This window comes from Eriocheir sinensis, chromosome 13, assembly GCF_024679095.1.
Source record: "Eriocheir sinensis breed Jianghai 21 chromosome 13, ASM2467909v1, whole genome shotgun sequence".
In the NCBI taxonomy this organism is placed as follows: Eukaryota; Metazoa; Arthropoda; class Malacostraca; order Decapoda; family Varunidae; genus Eriocheir; species Eriocheir sinensis.
Window position 1 is genome coordinate 21,880,153 of NC_066521.1, and position 15,460 is coordinate 21,895,612.

The 15,460-nt window shown below is 45.7% G+C and overlaps 1 protein-coding gene and 1 long non-coding RNA gene across 3 annotated transcripts in view; both read left to right on the forward strand.

Moving 5' to 3' along the window:
• The window catches only part of LOC126998185 (cAMP-dependent protein kinase catalytic subunit 1), a 73,817-nt gene that overhangs the window by 16,963 nt on the left and 41,394 nt on the right, over positions 1 to 15,460 (forward strand). The window lies entirely within an intron of this gene.
• On the forward strand, positions 179 to 9,164 carry LOC126998188 (uncharacterized). Its single transcript, XR_007752678.1, has 3 exons — positions 179 to 4,347; positions 4,570 to 7,291; positions 7,394 to 9,164. It is a non-coding gene; the product is annotated as an uncharacterized LOC126998188 (long non-coding RNA).

Sequence of the window (15,460 nt, forward strand, 5' to 3'; positions counted from 1 at the left end):
GTAGTAGTTTCCTTATATCCTTTTATCTTTTCTTATTGTAAAGGAAGCAGTTCAAGGGAAAAAAAAAACGCAAAAAAAAATAATTACTAAAGTGCAGTAGTAGTAGTAGTAGTAGTAGTAGTGGTAGTAGTAACAACAATAGTAGTAGCAGCATAAGTAATTTCACACACACACACACACACACACACACACACACACACACACACACACACACACACACCCTCATCAGTCCAGCCAAACACACCATGACGCAGCCCCGCACGCCCCGCCGCCGCCGCCCTACAGCAGCAGTGCAGCAGCGGCGGGGCGGCGACAGCACTGCCGAGTCACGTCCCTGCTGACCACCCGAGCCTGGCGCCGCTCCAACACTGCTGCCGGCGTGCTGACTGGCGACCTTACCTGACGCAGTGCTTGGAGTCTGGGGGGGATGGGGGAGGAGGAGGAGGAGGAGGAGGAGGAGGAGGAGGAGGAGGGAGGAAAAATATAGATGGGACATACATACAAAGACTGAATAAGAAAAGGAATGGTACAAAGAAGAAAAAGAAGGAAAGGAAAAATCATGTTAGAAAGTAAACGAAGAAAAAGATTGGGGATAGCAAGTGAATGGAGGAAAAGTTAATGTGGGAAGGGGGGGGGGGGAGAGGGAGATGCTGTCTTTTTTGGAGTGAGAGAGAAAGAGAAAGAGAAGTGTGTATTTTAAGATATTTATAACCCTACCCTACTTTGTCCCTTCATTTCTATTATCGTCTATATTCTCTCTTTCTCCTTGTCTCTCATCGCTTTCACTTTCATCTCTTCGTCTCAGGTGTTCGGGGATGCTTAACAGGCGTCTTATAGTGTGCACATTCCTCCCTCTCTACCTGTTTTATCCCATAATAATAATAGTAATAATAAGAATAAAAACCATATAATTTCCTTCCCCTTAAGCCAACAGGTGTTTTTCCATGACTAATTGCAATGTTTCTTTCTCCCCTTCCAGGTAAGTAACCGTGGAGGCTGGACGCGTGAGGCTGCATCTGTGCGGTAAGATAAGGAGGCTGGGGATGTGGAGGTGGAGGAGGAGATTCTGCGGTAAGGGGGAAGGAGGAGGAGGAGGAGGAGGGGCGGGGTTTTGAAGGTGGTTGTGGAGGGTGAGGGTGTGATGGAGAAGCATAATGAGGGAATAATGAGTGTCTTGATGTGAGAATAGATGGAGTAAGGAAGGAGGGAGAGCAGAAGAATATAGATAGGACACAGAAAGACTCAATAACAAAAGGAAGAAAAACAAGGACTGGTACAAAGAAGGAAAGGAGGGAAAGGAAAAATCATGATGGAAAGTATATTAAGAAAAAGACAAAGAAGAACAAGAAGAAGATTGGGTGGCATAGCAAATCATGGCGCCACAGCTACAGTAAGAAGAAGAGGAGGAGGAAGGCGCAGAAGGAGGAGGAGGAGGAAGAAGAGGAGGCAACGGGAACTGTAAGAAGAACAGGAACAGGAAAAAGAAGAAGTTTGGGAGTGTAGCAAAGTCATGGCGACCCAACTACAGTATAAAATAGAGGAGGAAGAGGAGGAGGCAACATGAAGTAAGGGGAAGGCCGTCATCACATAGAGAGTGTCGCCGCATTGCAGGCACCCGCAGAAGGCGCCGCCGTGGCACCCTCAGACTGTGGCATCGTCGGAATGTTTGTGGCTCTGACGGCGACGGGGAGACCCAAAACGCCATCATACCCGCTGACTTCTTCCTCCTCCTCCTCCTCCTCCTCCTCCTCCTCCTCCTCCTCTTTTTCTTTTCCTCTTCCTTATTTTGTGTTTCTAATCTCTTCACTTTGTTTTGTTTTAATTAGTATTTTTATTAATCTTTCTTCTCCCCCTCCTTCCTCCTCCTCCTCCTCCTCCTCCTCCTTCTCTTCCTCCTCCTTCTCCTCCTCCTCTTTTTGTTTTCCTCTTCCTTATTTTGTGTTTCTAATCTCTTCACTTTGTTTTGTTTTGATTATTATTTTTATTTCGCTTCCTCATCCTCCCTTCCTCCTCTTCCTCCTCCTCCTCCTCCTCCCCGGTCTTCTTTATCGTCTCTTACTCTTCTTCGTCTCGTTCTTGTTCTTCTTGTTTCCTCATTGCGTCTTTTTTCACAACAACAGCAACAACAAAAACTAAAACAGCATTCTTAACATTCATATATGTAGAAAAATGCCATTCAATTCCACCAAACCCTCCCCCCCCCCTCCTCCTCCTCTTCCTCCTCCTCCTCCCGTCATATTTATTCCCCAATTTACGTGTCATTTCCCTTCCATTTCTCGTGAGTGGGAGCGAGAGCATCGAATTCCATCTCCATATAAATAATGAAACGGCCGAGGAGGAGGAGGAGGAGGAAAGAAAAATAAGTGAAGAAAAACAAGAACAAGAAGAACGACGATAACGATTGAAGACGAACGAAAAAGAAAGAAAGAAAGAAAGGAAGAGAAAGAAAGATGAGAGGAGAACCGATTAATTAGGAGAATAAAAGAGAATGAGTAAAAGAGAAAAAAATAAAATCCAAAAAGTAGAGAAAGAAAAACAGGAGAGAGAGAGAGAGAGAGAGAGAGAGAGAGAGAGAGAGAGAGAGAGAGAGAGAGAGAGAGAGAGAGAGAGAGAGAGAGAGAGAGAGAGAGAGAGAGAGAGGATACCATTAACCTGAAGAAAGAAGAAGAAAATGAAAGAAGAAAAGGACACTAACGAAATAGAAAAAAAAATCACGTACAGGAAAATAGTAACAAATAAAGAAAGACAAAACGTTAGATAATAGACAGAAAAGAGAAGGAGGAGGAGGAGGAGGAGGAGGAGGAGGAGGAGGAGTATCACCTGAGCCCCTCCACCCACATGACGACCCCCCGGGGACCCACCTTCCCCTGATGGAGTCCCTGGGGAGCAAGATTTCACCTACTGGATGCAAAGGGTTATCTCTCTCTCTCTCTCTCTCTCTCTCTCTCTCTCTCTCTCTCTCTCTCTCTCTGGGTCGGTGAAAAAACTCTACGGAATCAACTTGCCAGGTTTCACTACCTTCGGGTATTCCTTCCGTAGATTTCATTTTTGCTCTACTTTCCTTTCCTTTTCTTTCCATTCATTATTCTATTCTTCTCTCTACTCATCCACCATCTCGTTCTGGGACATTTTTCTTTACCTTTTCCCTTCTCCCCATTATTTTACTGTTCTCCGTCTCATGTTATTTTCTTTTCCTTATTCACTTCTACATTCTTTCCTTCTTTTCTTCCTCCGTTCCGTTCCCTTCCCTTCACCTCCCGTCCCTTCTGTTCTTCCTTTTCCCTTCCTGTCCCTTCCCTTTTTGATCCAGTCCTTGCCGTCCCTTCCCTTCCCTTCTCTTCCGTTCCCTTCCCTTCCCTTCCCTTCCCCTCGCTTCCCTTCCCTTCCCTTCCCTTCCTTGCTGTGTTGGTTCCGTCGACACTTTAAAGATTTTCCTCGTGACGTCCTGAACGAGTAAGCCTGCAGCAGCCTCCTCCTCCCTTCCTCCTCCTCCTCCTCCTCCTCCTCCTATTCCTCCTTCTTCTCCTCCTTCTCCTTCTTCTCTTTCTTCAGGAGGAGGCATGGATTGAGGGCATAGTGTGTGTGTGTGTGTGTGTGTGTGTGTGAGAGAGAGAGAGAGAGAGAGAGAGAGAGAGAGAGAGAGAGAGAGAGAGAGAGAGAGAGAGAGAATGCCGGTATAAACAAGCCCGCAAATTGAGCTTAGGACTCGATTAGAGGTGGAGGAAAGTTCAAGAGAGAGAGAGAGAGAGAGAGAGAGAGAGAGAGAGAGAGAGAGAGAGAGAGAGAGACCTATTATCTTACCTTCACTACGTTGCTAATTTAAGAAAGGTGGAAATCATGAAGAGCAGGAGGAAGGACAGGTAATTAGGAGGAAGAGGAGGAGGAGGAGGAGGAGGAGGAGGAGGAGGAGGAGGAGAGAAGGAGGAGGAGGAGGAGGTGGTGCTTGTGGTCTGACGAAGGGCTTTATGTTGAAGTCAAGGAGAGGAACGTTAAAGGTGAACTGTTCTACCACCACCTCCATCACCACCACCTCCATCACCACCACCATCACCACCACCACCTCCATCACCACCATCACCACCACCTCCATCACCATCACCACCACCACCACCTTCACCACCATCATCACCAACACCTCCCTTGCTCTCATCACCATTCTCCTAACAACACTACAACTATCACTACTACTACTACTACTACTACTACTACTGCTACTACTACTGGTTACTGGTCATAGATTAGTTTATCAATAACGTTATATTCTGCTGCATTGAAATAGTTGAGAGCTGGCAGAAAGGGACGGAGGAAGAAGGGAAGAGAGAGGAGAAGAGGAGATAATGAAAGGAGGTGGAGGAGGAAGAGAAGGGAGAAAGGGACGGAGGAAGAAGGGAAGAGAGAGGAGAAGAGGAGATAATGAAAGGAGGTGGAGGAAGAGAAGGGAGAAAGGGACGGAGGAAGAGGGGAAGAGAGAGGAGAAGAGGAGATAATGAAAGGAGGTGGAGGAGGAAGAGAAGGGAGAAAGGGACGGAGGAAGAAGGGAAGAGAGAGGAGAAGAGATAATGACAGGAGGTGGAGGAAGAGACGGGAGAAAGGGACGGAGGAAGAAGGGAAGAGAGAGGAGAAGAGGAGATAATGACAGGAGGTGGAGGAAGAGAAGGCAGAAAGGGACGGAGGAAGAAGGGAAGAGAGAGGGGAAGAGGAGATAATGACAGGAGGTGGAGGAAGAGAAGGGAGGAAAGAGGGAGAAGAGGGAAGGTAGTGGGAGGAAGAGGAGGAAGAAGGAAGAAATAGAAGAGGAAAACGTACAAATAAGAAAAAAAATAAGAGATAGAAAGAGGAAGGAGGAGAGAGAGATACGAAGAGGGGAGGTAGTGGCAAGAAGAAGGAGGAGAAGAAGAAGAAAAAGGAGAGGAAGAAGAAGAAATAGAAGGTAAAAAAAAATGGAATGAAAAATATGAAAAGCAAGGAATGGTTTATTTTCAGAGGTTTTAGTTTCCCCTTGAAGACACTCGTGCTCCTCAACCACACTCCGTTTTCTGTGATACGTATTTGGCACCCGTGTGTGTGTGTGTGTGTGTGTGTGTGTGTGTGTGTGTGTGTGTGTGTGTGTGTGTGTGTGTGTGTGTGTGTGTGTGTGTAAAAAAGTACATTCAACCTCTGAATAATTGATTGGAAGGTAAGGAGAAAAAAGTGTTTGGGAACCGGTTTAGTTGAGGAATGAATAGACGGCGATGCTGCTACTGTGTGTGTGTGTGTGTGTGTGTGTGTGTGTGTGTGTGTGTGTGTGTGTGTGTACGGAGAGCAAGGTACACACAACAGGTGGGCGGTAGCGGCAACGGAGCACACGAGAATCTTGACTAATGAGATGTGTGTGTGTGTGTGTGTGTGTGTGTGTGTGTGTGTGTGTGTGTGTGTGTGTGTGTGTGGGGGGCCAACGTCTTCGTCACCATCACCGACAACGTTTCTGGCACAACCTCGCGACGGCACGTGTAGTATTTAGTTCAGTAATCCTGACCGCGCGGGGCCGACCGGAAAGGGGGGAGGAAGAGAAGAGAAGAGAAGTGAGAGGAGTGACAGGGTGGGGAAGGGTAGTATATAGAATGGGAGGGGGTAATGTGTAACAGGGCGAGGCAGGGTGGCATGGGAAGGGAGGGAGTGGTACAGGAGGGTGGGGGAGTGATATGGTAAGACAGAGTGGTATAGGAGTTCGAGGAGGGAGTGACAGGGTGGGGCGAGGTGATATAGGGGGAGAGAGGGGCTACAGAAGGTCGATTAAGGGTAAGCATGATGGGAGGGGCACGAGGGAAGACTAAAGGGCAAAACGGAGAGGGAAGGGTGTAGGGGATCGACTCTCTAGGTACTGATAAGGGACTATATAGATAAGAAGGAGCAAGAGAAAACGAAGACACCGAAAGGGAGGAAGGTTAAGGGGTCCATTTAACTGTAGCGAAGGGGGACTAGAAGCAGATCGTCATCGTCAGTCAGTCAGTCAGTCAGTCAATAAGCTAGGTGATGTGACACTGTGATGTGGCGTGGCTGGGTGGGGCTTGGTATAGTGTGGAGTGATATGGCTAGCTAGGGTTGGGCTGTTATGTGGATCAGTGTAGTGTGGAGTAGAGGGGAGGGACTGTGTGTGTGTGTGTGTGTGTGTGTGTGTGTGTGTGTGTGTGTGTGTGTGTGTGTGCGCGCGCGCGTCTTGGTTAGAGCGACACAAAATTCCGAGTAATGTAAAAAAAAAAAGATAAAGTATGGAAAATATTTTAAAAACGCGCTCGGTTCAACAAGCTTTCCTTTTTACGAATCTCATAACATTTAAATTTAAATCCACATAAAACGAGTTAAATTTAGAGCCAATTCCACGGAGAAGATCTATAAATAACCCGGTGGGAAAACAACATTTACTATAAAACCAAAAATAGACTTTGAATTACAGGACGGAAATAGACAACACACGCCCACAGGTTTCCACGTCGATTGAAAACAAGCGATAGAATACCAACAAAGAACATTACAATAACAGCGTCCTTTGATACACACACTCAAGGTTTATATACTCGTTAAAATACAAGGGAAATCGTCAACAGTCTTAGGTTTGTTAGTAAATTAAAAAGCAAAGAGACATATCAACAGGAAACTACAATAAGACCATCCCTTAATAGACATACTCAGGGACTATATACTTCTTTAAGATACTAGAAACTCAAGGGTCATATCCTTAAGCATTTCGACGGCCATGCACACATATTTAACAAGGCTTTCATAGGAGTTGTGGGTATTTCCATAGGGGGTAGTCTTATGACCCTGGCGGTAGTGTAACCCTTCTGTATCAAGAACCTAAAAAGCACTGTTGACAAGGCTCTCGTAGGAGTAATGGGGATTTCCAGGGGTAGTTTTATGGCCCTGGTGGTAGTGGAACCCTTCTTCTGCACCATGAACCTAAAAACACTGATGGTTAGGGTATTTCCATAGGGGGTAGTTTTATGGCCCTGGCGGTAGTGTAACCCTTCTGTACCATGAACATAAAAAGCACTGGTGACAAGGCTTTCGAAGGACTTGTGGGCATTTCCAGGGGTAGTTTTATGACCCTGGTGGTAGTTTAACCCTTCTTTTGCACCATGAACCTAAAAACACTGATGGTTAGGCTTTCGTAGGAGTTATGGGTATTTCCAGGGGTAGTTTTATGACCCAGGTGGTAATCTAACCCTTCTTCTGCACCATGAACCTAAAAAGCACTAGTGACAAGGCTTTCGTAGGAGTTGTGGGCATTTCCAGGGGTAGTTTAATGGCCCAGGTGGTAATCTAACCCTTCTTCTGCACCATGAACCTAAAAAGCACTAGTGACAAGGCTTTCGTAGGAGTTGTGGGCATATCCAGGGATAGTTTTATGGCCCAGGTGGTAATCTAACCCTTCTTCTGTACAATGAACCTAAGAAAAGCACATTAGAACCAAACTGATGACCTTTTTGGCGTTTAGAAATAGCTGAGGTTAGAGGCGGAAGTTTCTGAGAATACGACCCCATAACACTGAGCTTAAATTCATACTTTAAGATCATTCAATAATAAACATAGACGGACCACATTCCTTAAAGCGACGGGGAGCTATGATAACAACCTTTAATAATAAACAAACTCAGGGCCAATCTTTAAAGAGGCGGGAGACGATGATGCTTCTGTGACGTAAGCAAGAAGGGCGTGTTGGTGTGGCGGCGGTTTGCTCATTGGAAAGCCATTTGAAGAGCGTTCCTTGACTTCCTCTATGCATCAGACGTGGCGGGAGTTGATGTTAGGTTACTAGAAGAAGATGAAGAAGAAGAAGAAGAAGAAGAAGAAGAAGAAGAAGAAGAAGAAGAAGAAGAAGAAGAAGAGGAAAAAGAGAATACTGGTTACTAATCTTCGCTGCTGTTGCTTCAGGAGTCTCGTGTCCTTAGATAGAGAGACAGGGAGTGAAGGAAAGGAGGGAAAAAGGGAGAGGTTTTGATGGGGATAGATTCGTGTGTGTGGGTGGGGTGAGGGGAAGGTTCTAGTGGTGTGTAGGTTCATGGTTAAGTCCGTTTATGTGTTTGTATTCAAGATTTACATAGATATTCAGACCACACAGATGCTATGGTCCAAACTAGGTGGTGCTCTGTCCTTGAACCTAAGTGACACCTCAAACCAAATGGCCGCCAAGACTTTGCATTCCTATTTCTACTTTAGCGAGTAATAAGTTAAGGAAATGGCAGTCCAGTTTGGTTTTAAATGAAGAGAAAGATATATAGAGAGGAGGGAGAAGCAGTGTAGGTTATATTAAAGTGAAGAAAATGAGTAAGTTTGTGTTTATGAAGAAAAGGATAGATAGATAGATAAAGAGGAAGGGGAAGGAAGGGGTGTTGCATCAAAATACCTCCCCCTCGCTCTCTCTTGAACTCTCTCTTTGGGGCTACGTTGAGCAGAAACATCACCGCCCAGCTAGTCAGTCAGGCAGGCAGGCGGTCGAGAGAGAGGCGGGAGGGAGCAAGAGGAAGGAGAAAGGAGTCTAGCATCGTAATACCCACCTCACTCACTCTCTTCTCTCTCTCGAACTCTCTCTTCGGGGCTACGTTGAGCGTTAGCATCTCCACCTAGCTAGTCAGGCATAGAGGCGGGAGAGTGATGCAGGAGAGAGCGAGCGAGAGGCGAGGAGCAGCAACCGGCCAGCCACACAGCCAGCCTTGCCTTGCCCGCACTGTTGCTGATGCTCGCTTCGATTTTTCCCCGTTAAAGTCGACCTCACTGAAGCTCATCTCCCCGCGGACACGCCCCCTTTCCCCCCCCACACAGCAGCGACTCCCCCCCAAAGCCTTGACTTGAGGTACTGAAACGCGGCGCTCAAAACCCATGGATTTTAACACCGTCCAAGAGTAGTACTTGATCTTGAGAGGAAAAGCGACGATACCCATGCCACACCTTTTCGAATTCCCCATTTTCTCCCCAACCACGTATCAAGGGGAGATGTACATGAGTGAGGGGGGAGGTGAGGGCCATGGGTGGGTGGGTAGGGTGTTCATGAGCCTGTGATATCGACGTAGGATGTGATATTGAGGCAGGTTATGAAAGCGGTTTGGCGATGATGGGTCGGTGGCGTCTAGGGGAGCGAGGGTTGTGCTGCAGCGATGAGCTAAGGAAGAGGAGGAGGAGGAGGAGGAGGCGGAGGGAGTCAGAACAGCACGGCAGGTTTAGTGTTATGAGAGCAGGAGAGAGGAGGAGGAGGAGGGGGAAGAAGAGGAGGAGTGCCCTAAGAGAGAGAGAGAGAGAGAGAGAGAGAGAGAGAGAGAGAGAGAGAGAGAGAGAGAGAGAGAGAGAGAGAGAGAGTCTGATGGAGGAATGTTACTCACTAGGAAGGGATGTGGTATGCTTTCTCTCTCTCGCGGACAGGGCGTGGCATCTCCAACTAGCGAGTGACGTGAGAGAAAGAGAGAGAGAGAGAGAGAGAGAGAGAGAGAGAGAGAGAGAGAGAGAGAGAGAGAGAGAGAGAGAGAGAGAGAGAGAGAGAGGCCGTCCTGATGGTGATTTAAGTGGTGATGAGAGGACAAACACCACCACCATCATCATCACCACCACCACCACCGTCACTCCATTAACACCACCATCACCACCACTGTCCTTACCCTTACATCACCTTTTTATAGAACCATCACCAATGTCACCACCACCATCACCACCACCACTACCTCCACCACCACCACCATCACTGCTGTCACCACCGCCACCATACCACATTATCTCCACCATCACCACCATTATCTCCACCATCACCACCATTATCTACACCATCACCACCACCACCACCATATTTATTTATACACTAATGATTATTTTGGAAGAAGGTTGACTGGGGTTGACTGGCACACTGGTTGATGCTTTTTTGGGTGGCCCGCGGTTCGACCTTGCACTTGGAGAGGAAGAGGAGGAGGAGGAGGAGGTAGAGAAGGGGAGGAGAGAGTAGTGAGGGGATGGAGGTGTGGAGGGGAGTGACGATGCAGTGGTGGTGGTGGTGAGGGGTGGGGTTGGGTGTGGGCCAAATTTTGGGGTATTGTCTTGTTGCCCTGTTGTGTGGTGGAGGTGGTTGTGGAGGTAGTAGTAGTAGTAGTAGTAGTAGTAGTTTTTCATAGTTATTCAAATAGTAGTTTTCTTCTTTTTCTTCATTTCTTCGTTTTGTTTCGTCGTTGTAGCACCAGCGCGCACACACACACACACACACACACACACACACACACACACACACACACACACACACACCTCACACATCACATTCCTCCTCCTTCTAATGAGTGTGTGTCTGTGTTTTTTTTCAATCCCTAGGTGGCCTCGTATGCTGCCAGACTCCCCCCCCTCTCTCTCACACTCTCTCATCCTCTCTCTCTCTTCCTCTGCGTCACACCAACCCCGACACCAAAATACTCACACTTGTATCAATAAAAACAAGATATAGACGATAAGGAAGACATATTTGAGCCTTGAAATACTTGGAAAACACTCCACTTCACCTGCCTTACCTGCCCTTCCCTTAATCCCAGGTGGTGATAACACTCTCACCCCTCACCTTACCCCCCCCACCCTCTCTCTCTTGTGGCACGTATAAGGGGGACGTTTTGAAGACAGGAAGAAGATAGAGAGATAGGGAGTAAAGGAAAGGAGGGAGAAAGGGAGAAAAGGTTGTGAATAATGGAGAGAGAGAGAGAGAGAGAGAGAGAGAGAGAGAGAGAGAGAGAGAGAGAGAGAGAGAGAGAGAGAGAGAGAGAGAGAGAGCTTGGGAAAGAAGAAGAGAGAGAGAGAGAGAGAGAGAGAGAGAGAGAGAGAGAGAGAGAGAGAGAGAGAGAGAGAGAGAGAGAGAGAGAGAGAGATAAGGTAGGTAGGTAAGAAGGGTGGAGAGAGAGGGAGAAAAGAATATGAATAATGAAGAGAAGGGAAGAGGGAAGTAGGGAAGAAAGGAGAGAGACAGAAATGGAGGGAAGGAGAGAAGGAGAAAAGGGATGAAAATAATAATAGAGATGAAGGAGTGTTTAATTCTACATGAGGTGGGTTTGAGTAGGATGTATTAAGTTTTCCGGTTGCCTAATGGGACTTGAGCTTCTCCTCCTCCTCCTCCTCCTGCTCTTGGTTACGTAAATTAAATAGTGGAGGTTATTTCAGGGCGTGTTCGTGAATAATGGATGAGAGGCTGGTCGTAAATGCTGTTGGGTTGGCTGATCTCTCTATTGCGTTTCATGTCTCTTTAAACTCATTATTATTTTTGTGTTGGGAGTGGATTAGGATACATACTCTTGCTTGGTTGTTTGTCTTGCTTTGTTTTGGTTTGTCTTATCTTACTCTCTGACATTTTGGAAGTTAGTTAGTGCGTGTGTGTTTGTGTGTGTGGGTGTGTGTAGGGGGGGGGGGATTGTGTGTGTGTGTGTTTGTGTGTTTGATGTGAGAGGTGGGTGGGTGGAAAGATGAAGATGCGGAAAGTCAAGGAAGAGAGGAAGAAAACAAAGCTATAAATAAAGACGGAATTATGAACGATTGTAAGTAAAGAAGAAGAAGAAGAAGAAGAAGAAGAATGATAATAATAATAGGAAGAAGGAGAAGAAGAAGAAGAAGAAAACAGTGTATGATCTTCCATGTTGTTGCGTTAGAAAAAGAAGAAAAAGGAAAAAGAAGAAGAAGAAGAAGGATAATAATAATAATAATAATAATAATAATAATAACAATAATAATAAGAAGAAGAAGAAGAGGGAAAAAAAACTTCCCGGTGACTAACCTTCGCTGCTGTTGCTTCAGAAGTCTCGTGTCCTTAGCGTTAAGTAAATTTAGCGATGATTTAGTATTCCGGGAAACGTTTTGGCAATTTGTTAATAGTATAATCTGGAGACACATTCAGAGAGACTTTATTTAATTCTGCCCTTCGCTCATTGCCAAGTATGTGTGTGTGTGTGTGTGTGTGTGTGTGTGTGTGTGTGTGTGTGTGTGTGTGTGTGTGTTGCCTTACTGCGCCGTGCTTGTCTGCCTGTGTGTGTGTGTGTGTGTGTGTGTGTGTGTGTGTGTGTGTGTGTGTGTGTGTGTGTGTTATCACTGACCGAAATACTTAGCGTTCCATATCTTGCCTACTGTCACTCTCTCTCTCGTTCTCATTTATCAACCCGATTTCATTATTTTTATCATTATTTTATCCCTTACTACACCAACCTTCATATTGAGTTCACTTACATCATTTAAAAACACTAAAATATCAATACCTGTTTCTGATCTATATATATAAAACCTCTACGTAAACTAATCAATTATTTAAACCATACACAACATCTATAAAATCTTCAGTGTATTTTCTCATATAGAACGTAATTTACCTTCCTAAACCAACGCTCGTAGTCTCAATCTCCAACACCTGGCCTCCCTGTAATCAATTCTCACCAATGCTTCCTTAAATAAACTACCCCATAAACTCGAAACAACACCTATAAATCTTTATATTCCCTCATTAACCTGCCTATCGCTTCCTAAATCAACCTTCGTATCCTCCATCTCCTACACCTGGCTACCTGTAATCAATTCTCACCTGTACTTTTCTCAACTCTACCTATCACCTATATCTATTCTTATGTTAATCTTATTCTCCCTCGCCATCACCTGTTCAATCAACCCTTCGCCCCACAAGCGGTTCAGTGATCTCGTTCGCCTTTCCCTCATCTCCCTGCGTTCCAAGATGTCAGGCCCGTTTATCCACCTTGGGGCGTGGGTGGCTTAAGTAGGAGGGGGTTAGTGGGTGCTGGGTAGGTGGAGCGGTTCTTAGGGCGTCAGGATGGATTAAGAGGCGTGTATATGTGTGTATGTGCGTTGTAGAGAGTTGAAGTTGTGGTGGTGATGGAAGGGAGAGAAGGAAGGGTGGCATTGTTGGTAGTGAAATGGATTGTGTGAGTGTGTGTGTGTGAATCTGGAAGTGGTGGGAAAGGAAGGAGGGGGAGATGATGATGTGGATAGAGGGAGGGATAGAAAAGATTGCAGCTAAGAATGGAAAGTTGAGTGTAGATGTAGATGTGAAGTTCAGGGAAGGAAGGAAAGAGAGGAGGGGGAGATGATGATAATAATGGAGGTAATAGAGGGAGAGAGAGAGCTAGGGGAGCTAAAAGCTAGGGAGAAAGAGGGAAGTGTAAAGAGAAGCGAGGAAAAAGGAAAAAAAAAATGTGAAGATGTAAATAGGAAAGAAAAAAGAAGAGGAGAAATAAAGGAATGAAGATTAAGTAAGCAGAGAAAGACGAAGTATTTTTTTTTTTTTTACAACAAAGGAGGCAGCTGAAGGGCACACAAAAAAGAAAACAATAATAAAAAAAAAAGCCCGCTACTCGCTGCTCCTAAAAAAGAAACAAAAGAGGTGGCCGAAAGCAAGATCTGATACGGGAGGAGAGATGTCCTGATACCCTCCTCTTGAAAGAGTTCAAGTTCAAGTGGAAAATGAATAGCAAGACGTAGATGTAGACCTGAATAGTGAATAAAAGGAAGAAAACACATAAAAAAGACAGAATTATGAAAGATTATGAGTGAAGAAAAAGAAAATATTAGTAGTGGATGAAGAAGAAAAGAAATAGGAACAGAAAATTGAACTACTGAAAAACTGGAAGTGAAAAAATAATGAAAAAGATGAGGCGGAGGTGTGGAAGGTGTGGGTGGAAGAAGAGGAGGTGAGGGGGTGTAAGGGGTGTCTGTACAGGTGTGTGGAAGTTACCTGACAGCGACGGGGTGTAGGTGTGACAGGGGGTTGACAGGTGTGCGGGACCGCTGAACAAATAACCTGTCACACCTGAGAGAGAGAGAGAGAGAGAGAGAGAGAGAGAGAGAGAGAGAGAGAGAGAGAGAGAGAGAGAGAGAGAGAGAGAGAGAGAGAGAGAGAGAGAGAGAGAGAGAGAGAGAGAGAGAGAAAATTAGAGGAAGGAGGAAAGAATATAGGGAAGAAAAGGTGGTACAGAGAGAGAGAGAGAGAGAGAGAGAGAGAGAGAGAGAGAGAGAGAGAGAGAGAGAGAGAGAGAGAGATCTTTTATCTCTCTCTCTCGTAATATTCCATCCCTGTCTGAGTCCGTGTGTAATTCTCCTAAAGGTCGCGAGTTTAATAAAAATACGATTGCCTCAACCTTTATGAGAGAGAGAGAGAGAGAGAGAGAGAGAGAGAGAGAGAGAGAGAGAGAGAGAGAGAGAGAGAGAGAGAGAGAGAGAGAGAGATTAATGACGTGATTCGGTCTCGTGACACATACATGGCGGCCATATTGGTGAAAGAGAGAGAGAGAGAGAGAGAGAGAGAGAGAGAGAGAGAGAGAGAGAGAGAGAGAGAGAGAGAGAGAGAGAGAGAGAGAGAGAGAGGGAGGAAAGTAAGGATTAGAGAGAGAGAGAGAGAGAGAGAGAGAGAGAGAGAGAGAGAGAGAGAGAAGATAGACAGGTAGGAATGGAAGGAAAAGAGGGAGAGAGGGAGGAAAGTAAGGATTAGAGAGAGAGAGAGAGAGAGAGAGAGAGAGAGAGAGAGAGAGGAAGGATGAGTAATGGTGAACAATAAGGAAGAAAGTGTGAAGAAGGGGAGGAGGAGGAGGAAGAAGAAGAAGAAGAAGAAGAAGAAGAAGAAGAAGAAGAGGAAGAGGAAGAGGAAGGATGATGTGTGATGTTATGTCTTACCTTACCCAAAAATCATCACCTCGGGCGCCACCACCACCGTCACCACCACCAACACCAACACCACCACCACCACCACCAACAACAACAACAACATAAGCTGCCCCGCACACCACCTTCTGTTTACACTCTCCAGACCCTCTCGTGAAGTGCCTCGGCCCACAAGACATCCATTCATTCCTTCAGCCATTCATTCATTCATAGCACGAGGAGGAGGAGGAGGAGGAGGAGGAGGAGGAGGAGGAGGAGGAGGAGGCAGCCAGTCAGCATCAAGGAAGACTTTAAAACATGCCCGGTTCTTCTCACTCTTCTATTCAATCTTCTGTTCTTCAGTATTCACTATTCTACACATTTTGCTATTCTGCTGTATTCTGCTTCCTCTTATTATTATTCTACTCCATCTTTCTCACCTTTTTATCGTACACTTTCTGGGTCTTTAAGCTTAGTTAGGTTAGGTAAGGGTAGGTCAGAGTAGGTTAGGTTAGGTCAGGTCATATAAGGTAAGGCTAGGTAAGGTTAGGTTAGGTTAGGCTTGATAGGTCAGGTAAAGTTAGGTTATATTAGGCTAGGCTAGGTAAGGTTAGGTCAAGTTAAGTTAGGTTAGATCAGGTAAGGCTAGGTAAGGTTGGGTAAGGTTAGGTTAGGCTTGGCTAGGTCAGGTTAAGTTAGTTTATGATAGGATAGGTCAGTTGGTAGGGTAGAGTAGGCTAGGTTAAGATAGGCTAGATTAGGTAAGCTTTGGGGTTAATGAGAACGCAGCTATAAAAAAAAAGAATAAGTAAGAAAAGGTAATATGATTTAGTGATAAGGA